General features: G+C 45.0%; 2 pseudogenes; both read left to right on the top strand.

Moving 5' to 3' along the window:
- The first annotated feature begins 4254 nt into the window (after positions 1 to 4254).
- LOC140596493 (dnaJ homolog subfamily A member 1 pseudogene) lies at positions 4255 to 17564 on the top strand (annotated as a pseudogene).
- A 989-nt stretch (positions 17565 to 18553) lies between these two features.
- LOC140596503 (microtubule-associated protein RP/EB family member 1 pseudogene) lies at positions 18554 to 19589 on the top strand (annotated as a pseudogene).
- The last annotated feature ends 996 nt before the right edge of the window (positions 19590 to 20585 follow it).

Here is a 20585-nt window from a genome sequence, read left to right as displayed (position 1 = left end):
AGAACTTCCCAGGGGAAGGGGAATGCTAGACTCCGCATGACGGTAAAGAGGGACAGGGTATCTTTTCACCAGCTTGTGGCAAAAACACTGCTTTCAGAAGGCTCTTCACTTACCCGAAAGAGAAAAGATCTAAAACAGGGCATCAAGCAGTGTTGCTTTTGGTAACAGCCACACAGCTAAGCTGATGGCCAGGGAAGGTAGTGTTGAAAGCTTCAGCTGAAGGCCTCCAGTGTTTGCCTTTGTTTCAGCACATACATACCCAGTCCCCCTCACCTACTTGAGGGGCTGGTATAAGCTATTCCCTATAGGAAGTAAACTCTAGACACGATCATTCATGTTTGAAGCCCAATGGCTCATTCTTGGATTAGATGCTTAAGTGATCAGAAAGTCAGTTGTCGTGGTCTTACATTAGTGTGCTCATTCTTAAAGGTCATGTGACAATCAGACTAAAGCTCCTATAGAAAACAATTTTTACTGTTCCTAGCACTGATCCTTGTATTGTTTTTGTTCTTCCCAATGCTGCATTTTATAAGCAAAGGTATTCAGTGCCATCTATCATAGTGGCAGAAACTACCCTTAGGGCCAAGCTTGGTCTCTCCCCAAAATGTATTGGTCTACTCATTCACCCTGAAAACAACCTTAGGAGTCCATTAGCACCACCAACCCTATAAAATGGCATATTATACTAGACTGACCTCACAGAAAAGCCTGGATGTTACTGGAAAATTCCTAGAGACCTATATATTCTTAAGTGGCCTGAGACAGGTTTCAAAGCCAAAATGTTTTTAATTTGGGAGGACACTGGGTTATAGACTTTTTTGATAAGACTAATAGTACCACCTCTTCAACATTTCAGAATAAGGATGCTAAAGCCTTTAAATATGGTTGTCTTATTCAAGAGTCACATTAACCCATCTTATGGAGTAGGAGGGAGACTGTGGCATACAGGCAGAGGGTCGTATACTATTGTTTGAGAACCACCAGTTTGGCAAACATCTCCTGATATCACCCTTATGGACACTGAATTCTAAAGTGCTAGTTGCAAAGACCATGAAACCAGAACAGGACCCAGGCTGTGACCATCAAAAAAGGAGTTTTAAGAATGTCCTCCAATCAAGCTACAGGCAAGGTGTTAGACCATAGCATTTTCTACTCCATGAGAGAGGGCTTTAGTATATATGATAGTATCCTCTTACCTAAGTGGATCATCTCTAAGATTTTTCCTTACAGGCCATTTTCTACTGCTGTAGTTCAATTTTAACTAGGAACACAAGGCCTCATCTAGAGTATTTAGACTTGGCATGGGTGATGGCTACCTATGTTCACTTATTTGGGTCACTGGGTGCCTAGATATTTGGTCAAGTATTCTGGGGGGTAACTGTAAGCATTTCTGGAGATTAACACAAATTGGTGGAATAAGTAAAGCAGAGTGGATGAGGGCCATTCACACTAAAGAGGGCTGTTAAAGACCTGAGTATAAAAGACTGACCCTCTCCGGGAGATAATTCTTCCTGCCTTGCCTTCACACGGATGTCAGTTTTTCTGGTTTTGGACTGACTGGAACATTGGCTCTTCTTGGATCTTGAGCCTCATGGCCTTATGGATGGGAACCACATGATTAGCTCTCATGGGTATATAGCTTACCAAGTCACCCTGCAGATTTTGGGACTTGTCCACCTCCACACAATTGCATGATCCAGCTTTTTATCTGATTTATCTCGTTTCCCCAGAGAACCTGAACACAGCAAGTCTAGTTAGTGGCATTTCCCACGAGTTCAGTTAGCATTCCAGCAGGATGCCCATCACATTATTAGCTTTCACTTAGTATCCTCCATATCTACTCTATCATCCATGGAAGAGACTTGATAAAACCCCAGGAGGTCATCCTTGTATACAGGTGCAGGAAACCTAGCATCACAATCTGGGAGGTTAGCCCAAATGTACCAGGTCTGTGGTAAATCTAAGGCACAGTTCAATTCTTGATCCCCAGCATCAGGTAGTAAAGGCCTTCAGCCTAATTGGGAGGCTGCATACCCCATTCCTTCTGCACCAGTAACTAGTTGTGTTGCTTTGAGCAAGTCAAGCACCAAGCCCATTTACTCCGCCTGAAGTGGGAGGATGGCTTCTGTATACTTTTGAGTAGAGAGATCTTCTACATTACCTCCTCATACACAAGTTGTCTAGGACCACAGTACTCCCATCACCATGAATCCTACTGAAACATCTTAAGAAAAAAAGATGGACTAACCAGAATTCCATTTGTAAGATTGAGTCTTAGTGAGCTGATGTTTACTTAAGTTGCATAAGCAAATACTGTCTATAGTAGAGATTGGGTACTAGACTTCAGTACTAAGACAGTGCTTTATGAACATATTTATGAAGTTTACTTGCAGGTTTCCTGGGATCAGCAGGAGCTACTGACGGTCTCTTAGGTTATACTGGAGGCTCCATCCACCTCTTGCATCCCACGCATAGTTAATGAGATCTCTCTAGAGGGATCTAGAGACAAGCTTCATGTTTATTCAGTTACAGCTAAGAACCAGCATCAGGAATTTTATACTTTGTTTTACTGGAAGCATCTTGCCTTTTTCAGTCCCTGGAAAAATCTGTCCAATATGGGTTTATTTGAATCAAGTGATACACTGAAGCTTTACATAGAGCTCTACTAGTTAATGAAGAGAGCATCTCTACCCATCACCGTTTAATCCTCAGAGACCACAAGAACTATTGATTTAACATTCTAGGACAGAGCCTGGCTCTCTATGGGCACTGCAAGGGCAGCTATTTTCCCCTCACTTTGAGGAGGAAATAGAGTTGCTAATTAAAGACCATACTGTATTTCCCCATTTAGGGATCCACAGGACTGCTCATAATCAATGGAGAACTACACAAGGCTCGGCTGTCTAACAATTGCCAGGTTAAAGTAGAAATTAGGGAGTTCAACAAGGAGTATGAAGAGTTTCACTGCTTGGCTCTCCCACATGTGCACAAGGCTCCACCCCTCCAGTATTTAGCAGCCCTCCACTGCTTCCCCAAGCTCCCTACCAGGCACTGGTTTCCATGGTGAGGTCAAATCCCTCTGTCCCTCTGCTGCTGCTCTTCCTTGCCCTATCTTTTTAAATCTGTAACCCAATTCTCTCCCTGGCTTCCTGAATTGGAGATACTCCATTCTCAAGATCCCTTTCTGAAGGACATAGGAAGCTTCCAGAAGAAAATAAGGCTCTTCAAAGGGGCAAAGCTCTGGCAGGCCCCTTATTTAGTCTCCGGATCCCCTGAGAGGCTCGCATTCCAGCAGCCCTGCCTGTCATCCCCTTAGGATGAGCAAGTAGCAGCAGTAAGGGCAGGAGAGCTGTTAGGGAGACAGCCAGAGAGCTTGGAGGACCAGTTTCCTAAGAAAACAGCCCTTGCTTTTGTGCCCTGCCCTGTATTGTTGCTCAACATTAGAAACATGACAAATATAAGGCAATTAAGTGGAATATAGGTAAGACTATGTAGAATTAAGTGTTGGAAGGAGGTAAGCTTAAAAAGGAGGATTAAGTTAGAATGCTGCTGTAGTGAACAGGGAGAAAGAGATGAAGACTAATTCAAACCAATCTTTCACCTGTTGCTTAAATCCAAACTCTAGAGGATTAGAATCCAGACTCGGATTAGATTTAGGTGCATGGCTAGGTAGAGAGACGAATCCAGCAGAGTGGTTCCGACCTGGCCATCTAGGTGCAGAATGCTATCAGAAAGGGAAGATAGGTTTGGAGAGAATGCACACAAGATCCATTTTGTGATGGGAGAGATCATGAAACAGGTAGATGAATATACCTGGGTCTGAAGCTCTGTTCAGGCTGGTCATTTGCAAGGTGGAAAAGAGATCTAGAGGTATTAGGTCACCGGGGCTTTCGTTTGTCATCCTGGAGAGAATTCTCAGGATAAACAGTTTAGAGTCCCATGGAACAGAACTGTTAAGGAGAACATGGTAGAAAAAGGAGCCAGCAAAGGAGATGAAGCAGCAGCACAGAGGGTGAGGGTACAGATCAGGGGAGTGTATCTAAAGGAGAGCAGAACCCGGGCAAGGAAGAAGCAGGAGGATCAGACTCAAACTTGAAGTACAGGAAAACAAGTGGCACCTCAGCCCTTCGTGGAGAAGTCCACGATGACCTGGTAGGAACTTGGATATTCCACAACCCACAGAAGGTTCTCCTTGAAGTCCTGTGGTGCTCTGGCCTCCGGATTTAAGAGGAGTCAAAAGACTCACCTAGAGCCATGAGGAACAGAAGTTCCAACCCAGGGGTTGTCAAGAAAACTGACAAGAACATTAAGGTGAAAGACCAGGAGAGTCTATATTCTAAAAACATCCAGAAGCATTGGTGAGGGGATAGCCCCCGAAAGACTTTTCTGGAATGCTGTATTCGACATAGAATTCAATGTGCCTTCTAGTTTTAAAAAGCAAGCCTGCCTGGGCTCTGTCCTACAGGTGATGGATATTAAGAGACCTGGCTGGGGCTGCATGAAAATTCAGCCATGCACCCAACCAACCTCAGCAAAGAAACTCAATGTGGGCTTGACCCACAGTGCTAAGCCTGGAGCCAACACACCGAATTACACCATTGTTATAGTCCCAAGCCAAGGATTCCTCCCCAGTACCTGGTCTTGAATTAGGTTTCTTAGCAGTCAAGAAACCAATTGTTTCCAATAATACTCCCAGCGGAGCCCTGAGAACAGGTGTGGAGTCTCATCTAGGTCTTCCGGCTTTCTGAACCACCACTAGACTGGGCCCCAACTAGCTATTCACTGTGGCTCCCTCTCAGTTATACTGGAAGCTGGACCACCTCACTCCACAGCCCAACCCTGGAGTCCTGTGACATTTCCCCCCCCACCCCTTACATGATTGGGAAGGAAGTCATGGCATGCTAGGTAAAGATGCCCAGCCTAACTTCCTACAGAGGATCTCAAAACGTACAGTTCCACTTCTCTAGGGCCCAATAAAGTCTGAAAGCCTTTCTCCATGTTCCTGGGAAGTCACACCTCTTAAGGTCTGCTCTCTTCCTCCTGAGAGGGGAGGAATTTGAACTGAGAGGGTTTTGAGGTAGGAGGAGACATCCTCAAGCTTTGCCTTCCTGCCCCTCAAGCTTTGTTGGGAACTGGGGAGATGACAAGGGGTGAAGTGAAGTGCCAATGATGCAGTAGGAAGCAAGATCTATCCTTTGGCTGGGCACTCCGTGCTTCCAGACTGGTCCATATTCTGGTAGCTCATGGAGCACTGAGCACTGGGAACATCTTAATATATTCAGGTTCTGTTTTTATTAGTAGCATTGTATACTGGAAATAGGAGTTATAGCCTATAATATACAGTTGCATCAGAAACTTCAGACACATTAAGAAAACATTGATTTTGAGTAAATGAGAGATCACTTAGTCTTTTGTTACAAAGGATAAGCTCCTCTCCTACATCTCCATCAGCACAAAGGAACCCATCAGAAACTGAAAGCAGGTGGGATGGTTTGAAGAAAAACCATTAGTCACAAAAGACTGAATCATTTTCTTCAACTCCTATCAAACATGGTTAGTGTCAAATCCAGGGCCTCTAGAAGAGCGGGCCAGGCTCACAAAGGGTCAGAAACATCCTGGGGTCCCCTTCTTACTGGTTATGTAAGGCAGAAAAGGGAGAGGGGGGCCTCACAGCACAACTGGGTCAAGCCTGTACCTCAGGAGCCTAAGTGTCCAGTTTCAAATGTGTGGGGGGGAACCTTTCCCCTCCAGACAGGTTGCCCCTCTACTTCACCCTCACAGCAGTGGTCAGATTCAAGGTACTTCAAGCAATCCCAGAGCTCTAGTGCTGGTGAGGACTGCAGAGGAGCATCAGTTAAGGATACTGCCCCTGTGCAGGGAGCAGCTCTCAGAAGAGCCCCATCAGGTTTCATCCTTGGCAGCATTTTTCCATTACTTCAAGACCTAGAAGCATTTGTTCCACCAGATGGTTTACTTCATTTGAGATAGGGCCCTTTGCACCATTTGATTTGGAGGGGGATATGGTCTATAAGTTCAAGCAGCAGTTAGAGGCTGTGGCCAAGACGCACTGGTAGAGAAGTCAGTTTGGGAAGCTATCAGAACCATTCCCAGGATAGTCCTTCTCATCCTGGAACCAGTACTCCTGGGCTTTTAATTCTTCATGCACATGAACTTGCCCCTATCCATGGCAGCTTTAGTCACCAGTGTGGCCTGGTAGCCTTTCCCTCATGACCTCCTTACTATCAACCAGGTTAGTATTGCTATATCCTATGAAGGAATCTCTCGCCCAGGCTTAGTTGGAAGTAGAGGAGCTACTTCTAGCCTCCTAGAACCATCTTGTGATTACAAGACCAAGGACTTTCAGAGCTGATGACACCATCAGGCCCCTCTCCTACTGTTCCCAAATCAGATGCCCATCAACATAACAATTGGATCCGTCCAAATCAGAATCCACTGGGGACATCATGTAAAAAAAAAAAAAAAAAAACCAGCCTGGGAACACAACACCCTTTGGGATCTAAGATAATTTCCTTTGGCCTGCAGTACAAAGGTCTTTCATTCAAAGCTCTAAAAACTTGTGCTTTCCCATCCCTCGATGTTACTTGGCAATGGGAAGATGTGTCACTATTTTTATAAAAAAAATCAAATCAAGGGTCAAGGACAGACAAGGACATTTTGTCCTTGAAGGATACCCAAAGTTGGCCAAGGTCATACTCACTTGGATATATTTGCAGAGTAGGTCTGCAGCTGAGCAAGGAGCTAGCTGTGAACCTTTGGGATTTTTGTCACAGGACATGGGGGGAAAGTACCTCTTGCTTAAGAGCCACCAAACACAGATTGGAGCATGTGGTGGGGGCAGAGGTGAGGGTATATGTGGCAAGACCTCGGGTTCAGGCTAACAGAGGCCAAACAAGGAGTTCTGGTGACAACATGGTGACATGTCAGAGACCCTGATACCAGGAGAGACGGTGGGATTCAGGACCACCAATGATAGAGCTCTACCACTTTCTAGCAGTCTTCAGGTTCTCCAGTCCAAGAAGCTGTGCCATGGCCTTTCTGGAATCCATTTATAACTCAGCCCTAGGACACTGGACACAGTTAACAAAAGTTAGAAGGGACCACGGCCTGGCAGAATGGTTCCTTAGAAAAAGGGTCACTATCTTATGCACAATATTGAGATATTGTGAGCTACCTTGGGGGGTTGGCTCTAAGGTTTCCTCTCTGGTGGAAGATGCTGAGGAGACAATCCTGGAATCTAGTGGCTGAAGCTTATGCTAGGCCTTTCAGGGGGTGCTGGTCTGATAGAGCATTGGAACAGCTTCCTGAAGACATAGCTATAGCACTAGCTCAGAGGCAACCCTCTGCAAGGACAGGTATCCTCCTGGATGCATGCAAACAGAGGTCTCTAAGGGGCTAGGTCCCTAGGGGAAGGGACACATGGGTATAGAAACCAAGAGGTTGAAATAGCAGAGCACCTCCCCCCTTTGCCATAACTGACTCGCTGGGGACTTCGTGCTTCCTGTCCCTGCAACTCTTGCTTCTTCTATAATAGATTCTGTTCAAGAATAGCACACTCTTGCCATAGGATCCTGTTGACCTTCCAATCTTAACTGTTACTGGGGATCTTGGGTTCCTTGTGTCCGAAACCAGCAGACAAAAAGGGCCACTATTCTGGTAGGAGCATTGGCCCTGATCATCAAAATGCAATAGGGCTTCTTTGATATCAGGCAGCAGGAGGGGATCTAGGGCATGGAGTAGTCCTCTTGGACATGTTGTCCCACTTGAGTGAAAGAATGACTAGTACAGCAACACCAGCCTGAGAAGGGAGGAGTATCAGGCACTCAGACCCCTCAGGAATGAGAGTTTGAGTCATATCATCAAGTTAGTCACTGAGACCAGGGAAGGTGTGGGTTGGTAAAGAGAATTTAGGATGGATAGTGGAGGAGTAAAAGTGAGTGCCAGTAGCCCCCGGAGACTGCCTGCAGTGATGGGCACTAGTTCTTTCTTCCAGTCTCCCACTTCTAAGTTTGCCCACTAGGGACTGGGAAGCTGTTCCTCTACACATGTGAGGTGGACTTCAGTAGGACAGGTGAGGGCTAGGGCAGCTATGAAGTATAGGCCTTGCATCCTTAAGGTTTACCTTAAAGGGGAATACTTGTCTGACAGGCTCCAGTGGTCAGTGATTTCAGGAGTCATCCCACCATTTGATTGGACGGTGTATTCTTCATAGGCAGCCCTTGCCAGTGATTTTGCAGCTCTACCCCACACTGGACCTCCAGTGGCCGTGCCCTGGAAGTCCCCCATTTGGTTGAAGTGGCCAGATCTGTACTGTGACTGGGCCCTGCTAGGGGGAGGAAGTGGAGGAGGAAATGAAGTGATGGGAGGCCATACACTCCTCTGGCTATCTGGTCAGGAACTACAAGCTGACCTAGGTGATGCTTAGCAGGTCTGTTCACTGGGACCAGAAGTGTTACAAAGATTATACTTTTAGTCCATTGAACAGAGACCTGTTCCGCCTGTGTCTCTGCCTTTCTCTCGTGAATAGAAATATTAAAAAATATTTTATTCATGAGAGAGATACAGGCAGAGGGAGAAGTAGGCTCCATGTAGGGAACCTGATGCGGGACTCGATCCTGGGTCTCCAGGATTCCACCTCGGGCCAAAGGTGGCACTAAATGGCCGAGCCACAGGGGCTGCCCAAATAAAATCTTAAAAAAAAAAAAAAAAAGGAAAAAAGGAGAACCCAAATACTACACCACATGTCATAGGGTTTCAACTAGCTGTGAAAGTAGGTCAACCTTCAACTGGCCAGCTTGGGGGTGGGGGGGTGGGAGGAACTTAACAGGCCAGCTGGGCACTTGAGGGCCAAAAAAAATTCTGAAGTGTGTACAAGATTATCACCAACACACTCTGTATCCTTAGAATAAGCTGTTCCATTAAAGTAGAAGTGTTCACACTGGGAATTGCCCATGAAACAGCTTTCTTTTCGAAAGGGAGTTAACCCTGCTTCCTAAAGTGAGCAACTGATGTGCTGGCAGTACACTCACAGACATGGGTCTAGCTTTGGAAGACTTGACACTCCCTGGCATGGGATTCTGGAGAACTTAGGGGGTGGTCATGAAAGATGCCATGTGGAGACTTGAACTGCAAGGAGAGATGCCCCAGTCAGAGGTAGTGGGAGTGAGACAGGGCCCTGGATCCAAAGAGGAATGTGGGATTTCAAGACCTAGAACAAAACAGAGGAAGGTAGAGATTTTTCCATATACCTCCTGCCCCACAGGTGCATAGGTACCTCCATTATCAGCATCCTCCAATAGGGCTGTAATATCCACATCCAATAAAGTTGTAATATCTTATTTACAATATTGTAATATCTGGGGATGTTTTAGGTTCATTAAGAGTTCATAGTTTACTTCAGGGGTCTACTCTTGGTGGAATAGCATTTTTAGGGTAGTGAAGACCCTCTATGACCTAAGTACATGCTGTTGTGTATTTGACACATAGGATGTACAATGTCAAGTCTCCATTTTAATTTCCTTCAAGAAGCCTCCTGCCAACATCCTAGTATTAACTTCCACTGGTCCTTTTCTCTCTGAAGGGCTTGGACCCTGAGAATCACTTGTTCCCAATGATCTTGATATATGGATTATTTTAGGACAAGGAGATCTGGCAATGCAAGTGTCGGGAAATTCCACCCTCCACTAGAGGCAGGGGAGTTCTTGAACACCTGCTCCCACGAAGTGTCTAATGATCAGAGGGGACATTCCTCTCCCATTGTAAGGGCTACCCATATTGAGGCATGTGCTATTTTCTTTGGGCTCATGTTTAATACCAGTAAAAATTCAGGTAAGAAAGGATTTAGGAGGTTTTCCTTGGACTACGGTCCTGAGAAAGAACAAGTCTACTTACAAGTCTACTTACTGGTAGCTTCCATAATTGATTCCTATTATGGCTGTGCCTGTGATCAGATGCACAGATGCCACAGGAAAACAGCTTTTCAAGTTCTGGGATGTCTGAGAAAAGCAACTCTAAGTCTGGTAAGCTGACCTATTTGACTTTTGCTTTGAGTATACAATCCTTCAAAATTCCAATCTACTTCATTTCCAAGGCCACTGAATCATCTTTCAGCGCAAGCACCTCTGAGCCTCTCCAAGAAACATTGGCCTACATCCTACTAAATACTGTGTTAAGACTCCATTTGTGAGCAGGTTGGCATGTTTTCTGTGATCAGGCGGGGGATAGACCCCTTGCTGTGAGGGGAGTTAGAGCCTCCAGGTTTTTTTTTTTTTAATATTTATTAATGAGAGAGAGATACAGAGGGAAAGGGAGAAGCAGGCTCCATGCAGGGAGCCTGAGGTGGGACTCGATTCCAGGTCTCCATGATCAGGCCCTGGGCTGAAGGCGTCGCTAAACCGCTGAGCCACCCGGGCTGCCCTGAGCTTCCAGATTTCTTAGAGTGGATCAATGCCCTTCCAAGGAAGAAAGGAGCATTTCTGGAGAACTTGCGGACGGTCAGGAATTGGAGTCACGTTGGCCATTGTCTGAAACCTATCAAGCAGAGGGCAGAGTGACACCTCTTTGGTCTGAGTTTTGGGGGAACAGCTCTTCCTAGGCCCTGGTAGGCCCCTTCTTCCTGAGCTCAGGAAAGGGAGGAAAGGGCTAGCAATATGATGCATAGCCAGTGTCACTGCATTTGGTCCCAGGACCTTGTCTTCTCCCATCTCCAAAGATTCCCCTGACCCTCAGTCACCACCTTTGCTACCCTCACTGGTTTAGGGGAGAATTAATCCTCATTCCTGAGGAGGAGTCCCCAGTAGACTTCTTCTTCTCAGGTTGGGTTGCAAAACTTGTCCATTCATAGTCACACCTGGGAAAGGGAATACAGTTGTCCAAGTAGATCACTGGGCTACCATACTTTGCCCATTGCCCTCCTCGTATACTGGCAGCTCCACACCTTCACCTGATCAGCCAGAGTCAGCCACCCCTGCTGCAGTCATGACTTTTCCTGCCTGTGGGTCCTGGATACCAGGAATCCAAGTTGTCTGGGCTGCAGTCATATCCTAGGATTCAATGGGACCCTTGCTGTGTCCCCTGGCAAGAATGAGCCCTCCCTCCTATCCTTTCCCCCAAGCTCTTCTCTTGGAACTAGGCCTCTAACCCTGCAGAGCCAAGTTTGAGATAGTAAACACAAAGTCCCCCATGGGTCAGTGGCAATGGTAGTATTATCACCACACCTACTTCTACACTTTGGTTTCTAGACCCATGTTCTCTTTATTGGGATAGACCACCACAGAAGAGTTCTGTTCAGGGTTCTCAATCCTCAAGGATGGCACCCATCCTCACAGATCATTGCTAAACTATTGCTTCAACTGCTTAAACAGCAGGCTAATGTTTTGCTTCATTAGGACCATTCTCTGTGGGGCTATATGCACATGGCATACCTTTAGGTAGGATCTTGGGAACCCACAATCTGATTTTCTCTGGACGGTGTGCTATGAGTGCCACTGTGCACCTTTTTCCTCATCGAGCTCTCTACCAGCCCTGAGGTTTGCTGGATTATGCAGCTCAAGTTTCACGTCAAGGCCATTTGCTCCACAGCCTGGACGTGTTGTAGAGCCCTTTTCAGCTCTCAACCGCAAACAAAGCTGACAGCTTCTTCCAGGTCATTGAGTATGTGGGTTAGAACAGTACATGCCTAGATCTAGAGTATAGCCTCTAGAACCCTCATGGCACCTGTCAGGCACTGGGATTCTTTGCAGTTGTAGATGCAAGATGCCACAATTTCTTTTCCTACAAAGGGATGCCCCAGTGTACCTTAAGCTCTTGAATTCTACAAGATTTTGGGAACTTATTTCCAGAAGAATTGGAGTTTGTCTCCTACCCTCTGAGATACATGTGTTTTACCAAGGCCTCCTATATACTAGCCTCTTCTTACTCCGCATGGTCAACATGACACTGAACTGGCTGGGCATCCTGAAGGGAAAAAAAAACAATTATGTTGACAGTCCTTCTGTAGTATGGACAGAACAAGTTTAGACAGTCTTGGAAAACTGAATGCATATGGTGATCAGGCTCAGGAGTTAGGCTTGAGTATTATGTCCCTTACCCTTTAATCTTTTGATCCTAATATTCAGCCAAACGTGCTGCTTAATATCGGACATGTTCTCAATCATTTCTACAGTTCTTTGAAAGTCATGGTTCCTTGACTACAATAGTCAACTGCTCTGACCACTTTGCTTGGGTCACTATAAGGGTGTGGAATAATCCCCATTGCTAATTAGGGAGCCAAATTCCATGAACACTTCCCCTGCCTTTAACCTAGTCCTGTAGGAAGTGAACTTAGGGTTGCCATGTCCCACTCACTAGTGGGTCCCCAATAGCCTTCACAAGTGCAGGATCTCCCATTCAATTTCTGGACTCCTGTAATAGATTCTCCCCAGCATGCCCACTTCACTGGGCCCCATCGCCCCTTTCTGTGCTGCCAAGGTAACTCCAGTATTTCATTTAGAACCTCTAGGAAATTTGTGGAGTAAGGTTCTGCCTGGTGAGTTTCTACTGTCCTGGAGGTCTTAGAGTATATTCCAAGAAAGGGACTCCACGTTGACAAGCTCCTTCATTCCATCTTAATTTAAGCCCCTTTAGATCAAGCAGCTTCACTATCCGGTCCTATGTGAACTATCCTGGCTCCTAGAGCCACATGTTTAGACGGCTAGCTGTTTTTGGTAGAGACCAGTTCTGGTTCCCCTGCTTTATCTTCTCCTGGACCATACCATAGAAACCTGATAACTCTTATGAGAAGAGTGGCCCAGTTTCTCGGCTGTGAAGGCACCACCAAGGAAGCCAAGATGGTCCCACCCAAGGAATCTGGGACAGGTGAGATTCAGTACTATGCTCCAGGAAAGCCTGCTGCAACTTCTACAGGAGATGCTGCCTTTGAGCTCAGCTGCACATCAAGGCCAGAGGATTCCCAGGAGTAGGAATTAAGGATCCTGGGGCCTGCTCCACCACGGAGAATTCGAACTCCTGGGAGGAGCCCAGTTTTTATGATGTTTGGTGCTTCATAACCATGTGGCGGGCTTCCTTGCCAGGATGAGGCACTTGGGTTTTGGTAACCATAGGTAGAGGTGCTTCATGTGGACATAGAGCCTCAGGAATGGTGTTCCTGCAGCCAGACTGGCCATTCACATGTTCCTTCTCCCTCCCTGTCCCAGGGGCTAACACTGCCTAATCAGTGCAAGGTTTAGGCTCAGTCTAATCCTGGCTGTGTCAGGAGCCTCTTAGACCCTAGCCTGAGAGCAAGAGCCAGGCTTTGGGGGGGGAGGGTAGTTGAATATTTAGCCCCTGAATATTTCATTGAACCAGAGAATGCCTAGATCTTCTGTTTCTCAGCCTCAAGCCCTAGCAGGACTATGGAGGATGTACAGGCATTTCAGAAGCCCTAGAAATATCACCATTTATTTAGGAATGAACATGAATTATGGAGATGAACACTCAGGTCTCCTACTGGCTCTGAGGTTTTCTCATATTGGAGACTTCTTGGAGGTTTCTCCAAGCTGTGAGGAAACCAGGACCCCCAGGTTCATCCAGAACCACACATGAAGGGTCTATTTTTATATGTGAACTGATTTCTTTCAACACTAGTCAGAACTCAGGCAAAAAGCCTCCAAGATACAGGAGACCCAGTTAACGTTAGAAAGATAGGAGCATCATGGTAGACCACCACCTCAGCCATGCTGGTGGAGCCCTTATTTTGGGCCCTGTACCCAAGGGCCTGCCTGGCCGCATACCCCCACTAGCCCACTCACCCCTGATTTTTTACTTCCGGTCTCTTTAGCATTCTCCAGCTTTTCTCTTTCGGCAATCTGGACTTTCAGTTCACCGTTTCACAATACCAAATTCTACCGGGACATATACGAGTCAGTTATTTTGTTTAGCACTATACCAAGTTTTCCTTTTTGCTACAAATTAGCAGCATAATCACATCTGAGAGGTTTACAGAAAAAAAAAAAAAGCCAGAACATAGAATTATAGGAACTTTCTGCATCCTGGGCATAATGAGCCTATGATAGTTCTGTTTCATGATGTTATACTAAATTTGGAATTTTGAGTTTCTGAAGAGTATTATGATCAGTTGAGAGGCTCTGAGAAAACACTTTAGAAGTTTGGGGGGAAAAAATGATCTGTTCCCAAGACAAAGTTATACTTAAGTCCAGATCAACTAAGTGAATCCTACAGATGGATTTTCAGTTGGAGTGGTTAGTCTTAATTTAGGTTTAATTTGAGACTTAACCTACAATGTCCATGTGAGTAAGGTGCTGTTTGGGAGTAACTGCCTATAGGTCTGAGAGTTGAGACACAAGGTCTTAAAGTACTTACCAAATGGCTCTTTTATCTAGAAGTTCCTATGATGATTGAGGATTAGGGTTTTCTTGTACACAAATGAATTCCCTGTTTTCAGTAGGATAGCAAAGTATGGCTTAATACAATCAGTTGGAAAAGAACTATGGGATGGCCCGTGAGATCTTGTTTTTCTGTAAGTGAATAAACGCTAATGTGTGAGGAGTTAAGCTATCAGCTTTTGACTTTCAGGCTTCCAGGTACGTTTTTACCTACTCCCCTACCCCACATTAGGAAAAAACTTAAGCGTATTGAAAAGTTGAAGTTTTATAGTGCTGCACCACTTAGTCACTACAGTTACCATTTTGGTATTTGCTTTGTTTTTGATGTATTTGTTACAGGCGTCAGCTGCGTTTGCCCTAAGTACATAGAGTAGTTAATATGCATGTTCTAGTTCGATATTGGTTTACAGCTTCTTCCCTTTGAAAGAAAAGGCACTTAAGATCTGTGCATCTCATCACAAGGGTGCCATTTAAGCCATGTTGGAAGTGCCTGTGCCAATAACCCAAATCCTGATCACAAAGTCCTCACTACCCCAGAGATCTCCCTTCAAGTCTGCTCTCTTCCCTTTTCTGTCCTGTGTACAGCTCAGGACATTGAAGACCAAGAGTAGAATTTACATTCTTTCTGGATCATTTATTATTTCATACAACCTCTCGCTTTCATTTTGACTAAATCTATTGGCAGAAGGGTCTTGACCTTCACCAATATTTCTATCCCTTTAACCTTGTAAATTTAACAGGAGCTATTACTCCAAGGCCTGGCCATTCCTGAGGGTGTCTGGGTCTAACAGAGGACCTGCACCTCGGACCTTCCCTGGTCTCGGCCCATCATACTACTTCAGCATGTCCTAATGTATCTTACTAGTTCAGCTAAGTCCTCTTGTACAAATTTAATCTTGAGACCATAAACTGAGACAACACAAAATAAAGCTGGGTATTTGGGTTGGCTGGTTTTGGAGAAAGATGGAGTAGGTATCGCCAGTCATCCTGGATTTTCTCAAGCTAAAAACTCCTAAGAATCTGTTCCCTAGCCAGTACAGACTGGTCAGCTCCATGAACTCAAGTATCACCATGGATATAGAGGTCCTTTTACATAGCCTCATTTGCTACAGGTGAGCAGCAAGACCCTAAGTCATTTCAGCTACCAGCTCTTGCAGAATTTGCTTCATTTGAGCCACTTTCCCCCCACAATCCTCCCTTTAGTATTCAACAGTCAGTGGCCAAACAGATGCGAGTGTAGAATACCTGCATGCTTTGACCTAAGGCATTTTTGGGCTTGGATCCAAGTTCGATGGCTCTTTTGCCCTCGTCTTAGGCTTAATACCCATCCATCCTGTCCGACTATTTCTCAATATCTTCTGGAAAAATTGAAACAGGAGAGAACTACAAGATTCAGGGGGAAAATCATGCTGCTTACTGATACTCGGTCATTGGAAGTTTATCTGCATGTAGGCAACAGAGATCTTAGTGCCCTCATTCCATCGTTGTGGGGTGACAAGTTTGCCGGTATTCAATAGAACTGCTAGGAAGACCGGCACTATAAGTCTTCTTTCCATCCCTGTCCCCCTTGTTGGCCTCTTGGTCAACGGAAGAAATAAGACCATCCAGATCTTAACTATTGTAGCAATTCCAATTAGAGAGCTTTCCTGGGAATGTAGCCTGTAGTTAGACTGAAGTCACTCCTACTCCTTAATTGCCAAAGATGTAGAATCATCTGACTTAACAGATGTACAGTTGAATCCTAACCAGAATCTTTAAAGCATCATCCAACTCTAATACAAAGTTATTGGAAACAGAGCTTGTTAGTTCTTAGAGACCTAGTAACCAGGGACCTAGGTTACTAAGTGCTATTCATGTTGAATACTGGTCCAAAAATACAGCTGGGTCAGTTCTAGAAAGCCAGGTGGTTTTTGTTTTTGACCTATTGACTTGTTCTTGACCATATTCTAGTTCCAGCAAGAAGCATTTGTACTAGCTCCAATTCCTCTTTACCCAACTAAGAACTAAGTATAATTGCTCAACTATAGCTAGTGAATTTATATTTTTGGGCCTCTAGACAAGAGCAGGTGTCACAAGTAGCTTTTTTTTTTTGGAGGAGAGGAGTTACTGACCACCTTCCATTTGTATTATTCTTATCATGGGAATCCACGCTTGTGTATCATGCAGGAGGGAAGTATCGGTCTTAGAAGTTTTCCAGTAGCCCGTACTTGCCTTAATTTGGGGGCTTCTGGATATCCTTAGGGAAGGACAGTCTACTGGAGGGGAGAGCATTTTAAATATCTGGAAGTCTAACAATCAGCCCCAATAGAGGATTAGTAGGGAGCAGGGGGGCAGGCAGATTTAAGCCTGGTATCTGCATAGCAGTAGTACCCGATTTGGATACATCCTGTTTTGAGAGTACAAGTATTGTTTATCACAGACTTAGCCTCAATCTTGACCTCTGCTTCCATGGTGAGGGAGACCAAGAACCAGGACTTGAACCAGGAGATATTATCATTGTTTTAGATCAGAAGGACCATGCTGTTTTTACTCGACGAGGAGAAGATCTTTTCATGTGTATGGATATACAGCTGGTTGAAGCCCTGTGTGGCTTTCAAAAGCCAATATCTACTCTTGACAACCGAACCATCGTCATCACCTCTCATCCAGGTCAGATTGTCAAGCATGGGGATATCAAGTGTGTGTTAAATGAAGGCATGCCAATTTATCATAGACCATATGAGAAGGGTCGCCTAATCATCGAATTTAAGGTAAACTTCCCCGAGAACGGCTTTCTCTCTCCTGATAAACTTTCTTTGCTGGAAAAACTCCTACCTGAGAGGAAGGAAGTAGAAGAGACTGATGAAATGGACCAGGTAGAACTTGTGGACTTTGATCCCAATCAGGAAAGATGGCACCATTACAATGGGGAAGCATATGAGGATGATGAACATCATCCTAGGGGTGGTGTTCAGTGTCAGACTTCTTAATGGGGCTGGTGAATAACACTGCTGCTGGCATTTTATATGCAGTAGTGGATGAGTGAAGGACTATAATCATAGCTCACTACTTGCTATTGTTTTTGTTTTAATATTCAACTATAGTAGTGTTTTAAAAGTTAAATGAAGAATAAACTCAAATATAAAAGCTCTGACTTTGCCCTGTATGTATGATGACTTCAGTGTGCAAGATTCTGAGTGGATTAGAGCATGTTGGAAAAAAAAATTCTTCCATTTCTGCAATGGTCTATTTGATTCCTTCGAACCTAGCCCACCACTAGCATATATTCCTGATGAACTGGCTTTGGCTGATAGGGTTGGAATGAAGTCAGCAGCAGTCCTGATTATTGCAAGAGGCTTAAAACTGGAGGTAGTATTAATGATAGGAGGGGAATTGGGGAATTGAAGTATTAGAGGAAATCTGTAGAAGGAAGTCTGCCTTCTGAAGTGTTTAGAGGTGGTACTAATTGGTCTGAAGCATAAGGGTAAAGACCATGGTTCTTCCAGAGTGGCTTAGGCCTAAAATAGAGACCCTGTGTTAAGAACTGTCTTGTTCCCTGGGGAAGATCAGAGGGCCTTGAATGGCCTTACAAGTTCCCCACTAGACTCTGCTCCTGTGGAGGAGGCCCCCCAGCTAGACAACCCTTCTTGTTAAGGGACTAGGCACAGCTTCTGCTTATCCCTAGGTGTCTGGTTTCCATTCCCTGCTAGCTTATAGAATTAGACAAAACTTAAGACATCTTCCATGGGAACCAGAGGACACCCACATCCTTGTCACTACAGAGCCAGCCTTTTACAACTCCTGGTTGTCCCTGTTCCATATGGCCCACATGGCATGTGTCCTCACCTAGGCTGTATGTAGGACAAGTTTCTGATATCTCATTATATCCCCGTACAGTGGTAATTGTTTACTTGCTCATCCATGGGTGAATAGGAGATTAAAACTGTTATATTCACAGCAGTAGTCATGGTCTGAGACAACATTCAGGATAGCTTTGTTTTTGATTAAGTGTCAGAAGATGGGAATGGGGGCCAGAAGGATGAAGATAAGCAAACCAAAAGGTTTTTGTACTTTGATAATACTTAGCTGCCAACTATAGTTAGGAGTAAGGAGAGATTCTGGGAAGTATATATTAAAAAAACAAATTCAGGGGTCGGGCGGTTTGAACAAGACGAAGACGGAATCGAAGCCGGGCACAGGCAGTGGACGCGGTCCCGCCGAGAGCCGAAGATGGCAGTGAACGTATACTCAACGTCCGTCACCAGTGATAACCTAAGTCGACATGATATGCTGGCCTGCATCAATGAGTCTCTGCAGCTTAATCTGACAAAGATTGAATAGTTGTGCTCAGGGGCTGCCTATTGTCGGTTTATGGACATGCTATTCCCTGGCTCCATTGCCTTGAAGAAAGTGAAATTCCAGGCTACACTAGAGCATGAATACATCCAGAACTTCAAAATACTACAAGCAGGTTTTAAGAGAATGGGTGTTGACAAAATAATTCCTGTGGACAAATTATTAAAAGGAAAGTTTCAGGACAATTTTGAATTTGTTCAGTGGTTCAAGAAGTTTTTTGATGCAAACTATGATGGAAAAGACTATGACCCTGTAGCTGCCAGACAAGGTCAAGAAACTGCAGTGGCTCCCTCCCTTGTTGCTCCAGTTCTGAACAAACTGAAGAAACCTCTCAGCTCTAGCAGTGCAGCTCCACAGAGGCCCATTGCAACACACAGAACTAATGCAACCCCTAAGGCTGGCCCGGGTGTGGTGCGAAAGAATCCTGGTGTGGGCAACGGGGATGATGAAGCAGCTGAATTGATGCAGCAGGTCAATGTATTGAAACTTACCGTCGAAGACTTGGAGAAAGAGAGAGATTTCTACTTTGGAAAGCTAAGAAACATTGAATTGATTTGCCAGGAGAACGAAGGGGAAAACAACCCTGTATTGCAGAGGATCGTGGACATTCTCTATGCCACAGATGAAGGCTTTGTGATACCTGATGAAGGGGGCCCACAGGAGGAACAAGAAGAGTATTAACAGCCTGGACCAGCAAAGCAACATCCGAATTCTTCACTCCAAAACATGTGCTTAACTGTAAAATATCCCATTTTATTATTCTTAGAGGACTCACTGGTTTCTTTTCATGAGCAAACAGTACTTCTTCTTAAAGTGCACTTTGCAGAAGTTTCACCCCTTTTCCAATGAGTTTGAGTTGGGAGCTTTTACCCTGTAGCAGAGCAGTATTAACACCTAGTTGGGTCACCTGGAGAACAGAGAGGCTGACCATGGGGCTCACTGTGTGGATGCTGGTAACACTCACTGCTGGAGAAGGTGCTTTTTATGTTATACACTCAGGTGGAGTCCTCAGTAGAGAAATGTAAAGACTGATTTGAATTTTAAGCTAACGTGAAATCTTGGCAGAGAACGTTTTAATAAATAAATGCCTTAAGAGTATTTAAAATATGCTTCCATATTTCAAAATATAAAATGTACCATGACAGGAGATGTTACATGTTTGACAAGGTGTCTGGGAAGGAAGGGCCAGACCTCTGGACCTTTGGAATCTGCTGTTCACAGGCCTTGCAGGGCTGCTTGAATCCTCAAAGACCTAGACATTGGCTCAAAAGGGAAGTTTAAAACGTTGCTCTGTAAAGCCATTTGGTGTCCTTGACCAATCGTATCCCTCCTCTAAGAAGCAAGAGGCATTGTTGCCTGGATGAATAGAGGGCACGCTTCAGCCCTGAGATGTTGAAGAGCTTGAATTTCATTGAACATTTCTCTGACGATTTTTCCAGTTATCCCTGAAATTTCTATGTATTGTGTTTTTGGGAAAGGAGGTGTGTCCAGTTTCTAAATCTAACAACTACTTTTGGGGACTTGCCCACATGTCTGGGATTTGAATGGAGCTCATGTCCCATTTTACTGTCTTTTAAGTTTACATTGAACATGTTTCTCTTCTCGGCTCCCTGTGCCCACTGGGGACTCCTCTTTGGCTCCTTAAAGTTTGCTGCTTAGAGTGTAAGTTCAGCAGGCAGGTGGTCACGCTGCAAGTCTTTCTGGACCTCTGGCAAAGGGAGTGACTAGTGAAGGCCATTGCTACCTTAGGATCTGCAAGGCTGGGTGTTCTCGGTACCTGCTGTCCACCACCCTCCACTGTTATCGGAATACTTTGCCAGTGCACTAATCTCTTTGGAGATAAAATTCGTT

The sequence above is a fragment of the Vulpes vulpes genome, unplaced genomic scaffold (assembly GCF_048418805.1).
Source record: "Vulpes vulpes isolate BD-2025 unplaced genomic scaffold, VulVul3 Bu000000700, whole genome shotgun sequence".
Classification (NCBI taxonomy): domain Eukaryota; kingdom Metazoa; phylum Chordata; class Mammalia; order Carnivora; family Canidae; genus Vulpes; species Vulpes vulpes.
This window is presented reverse-complemented; position numbering and strand designations above follow the sequence as displayed.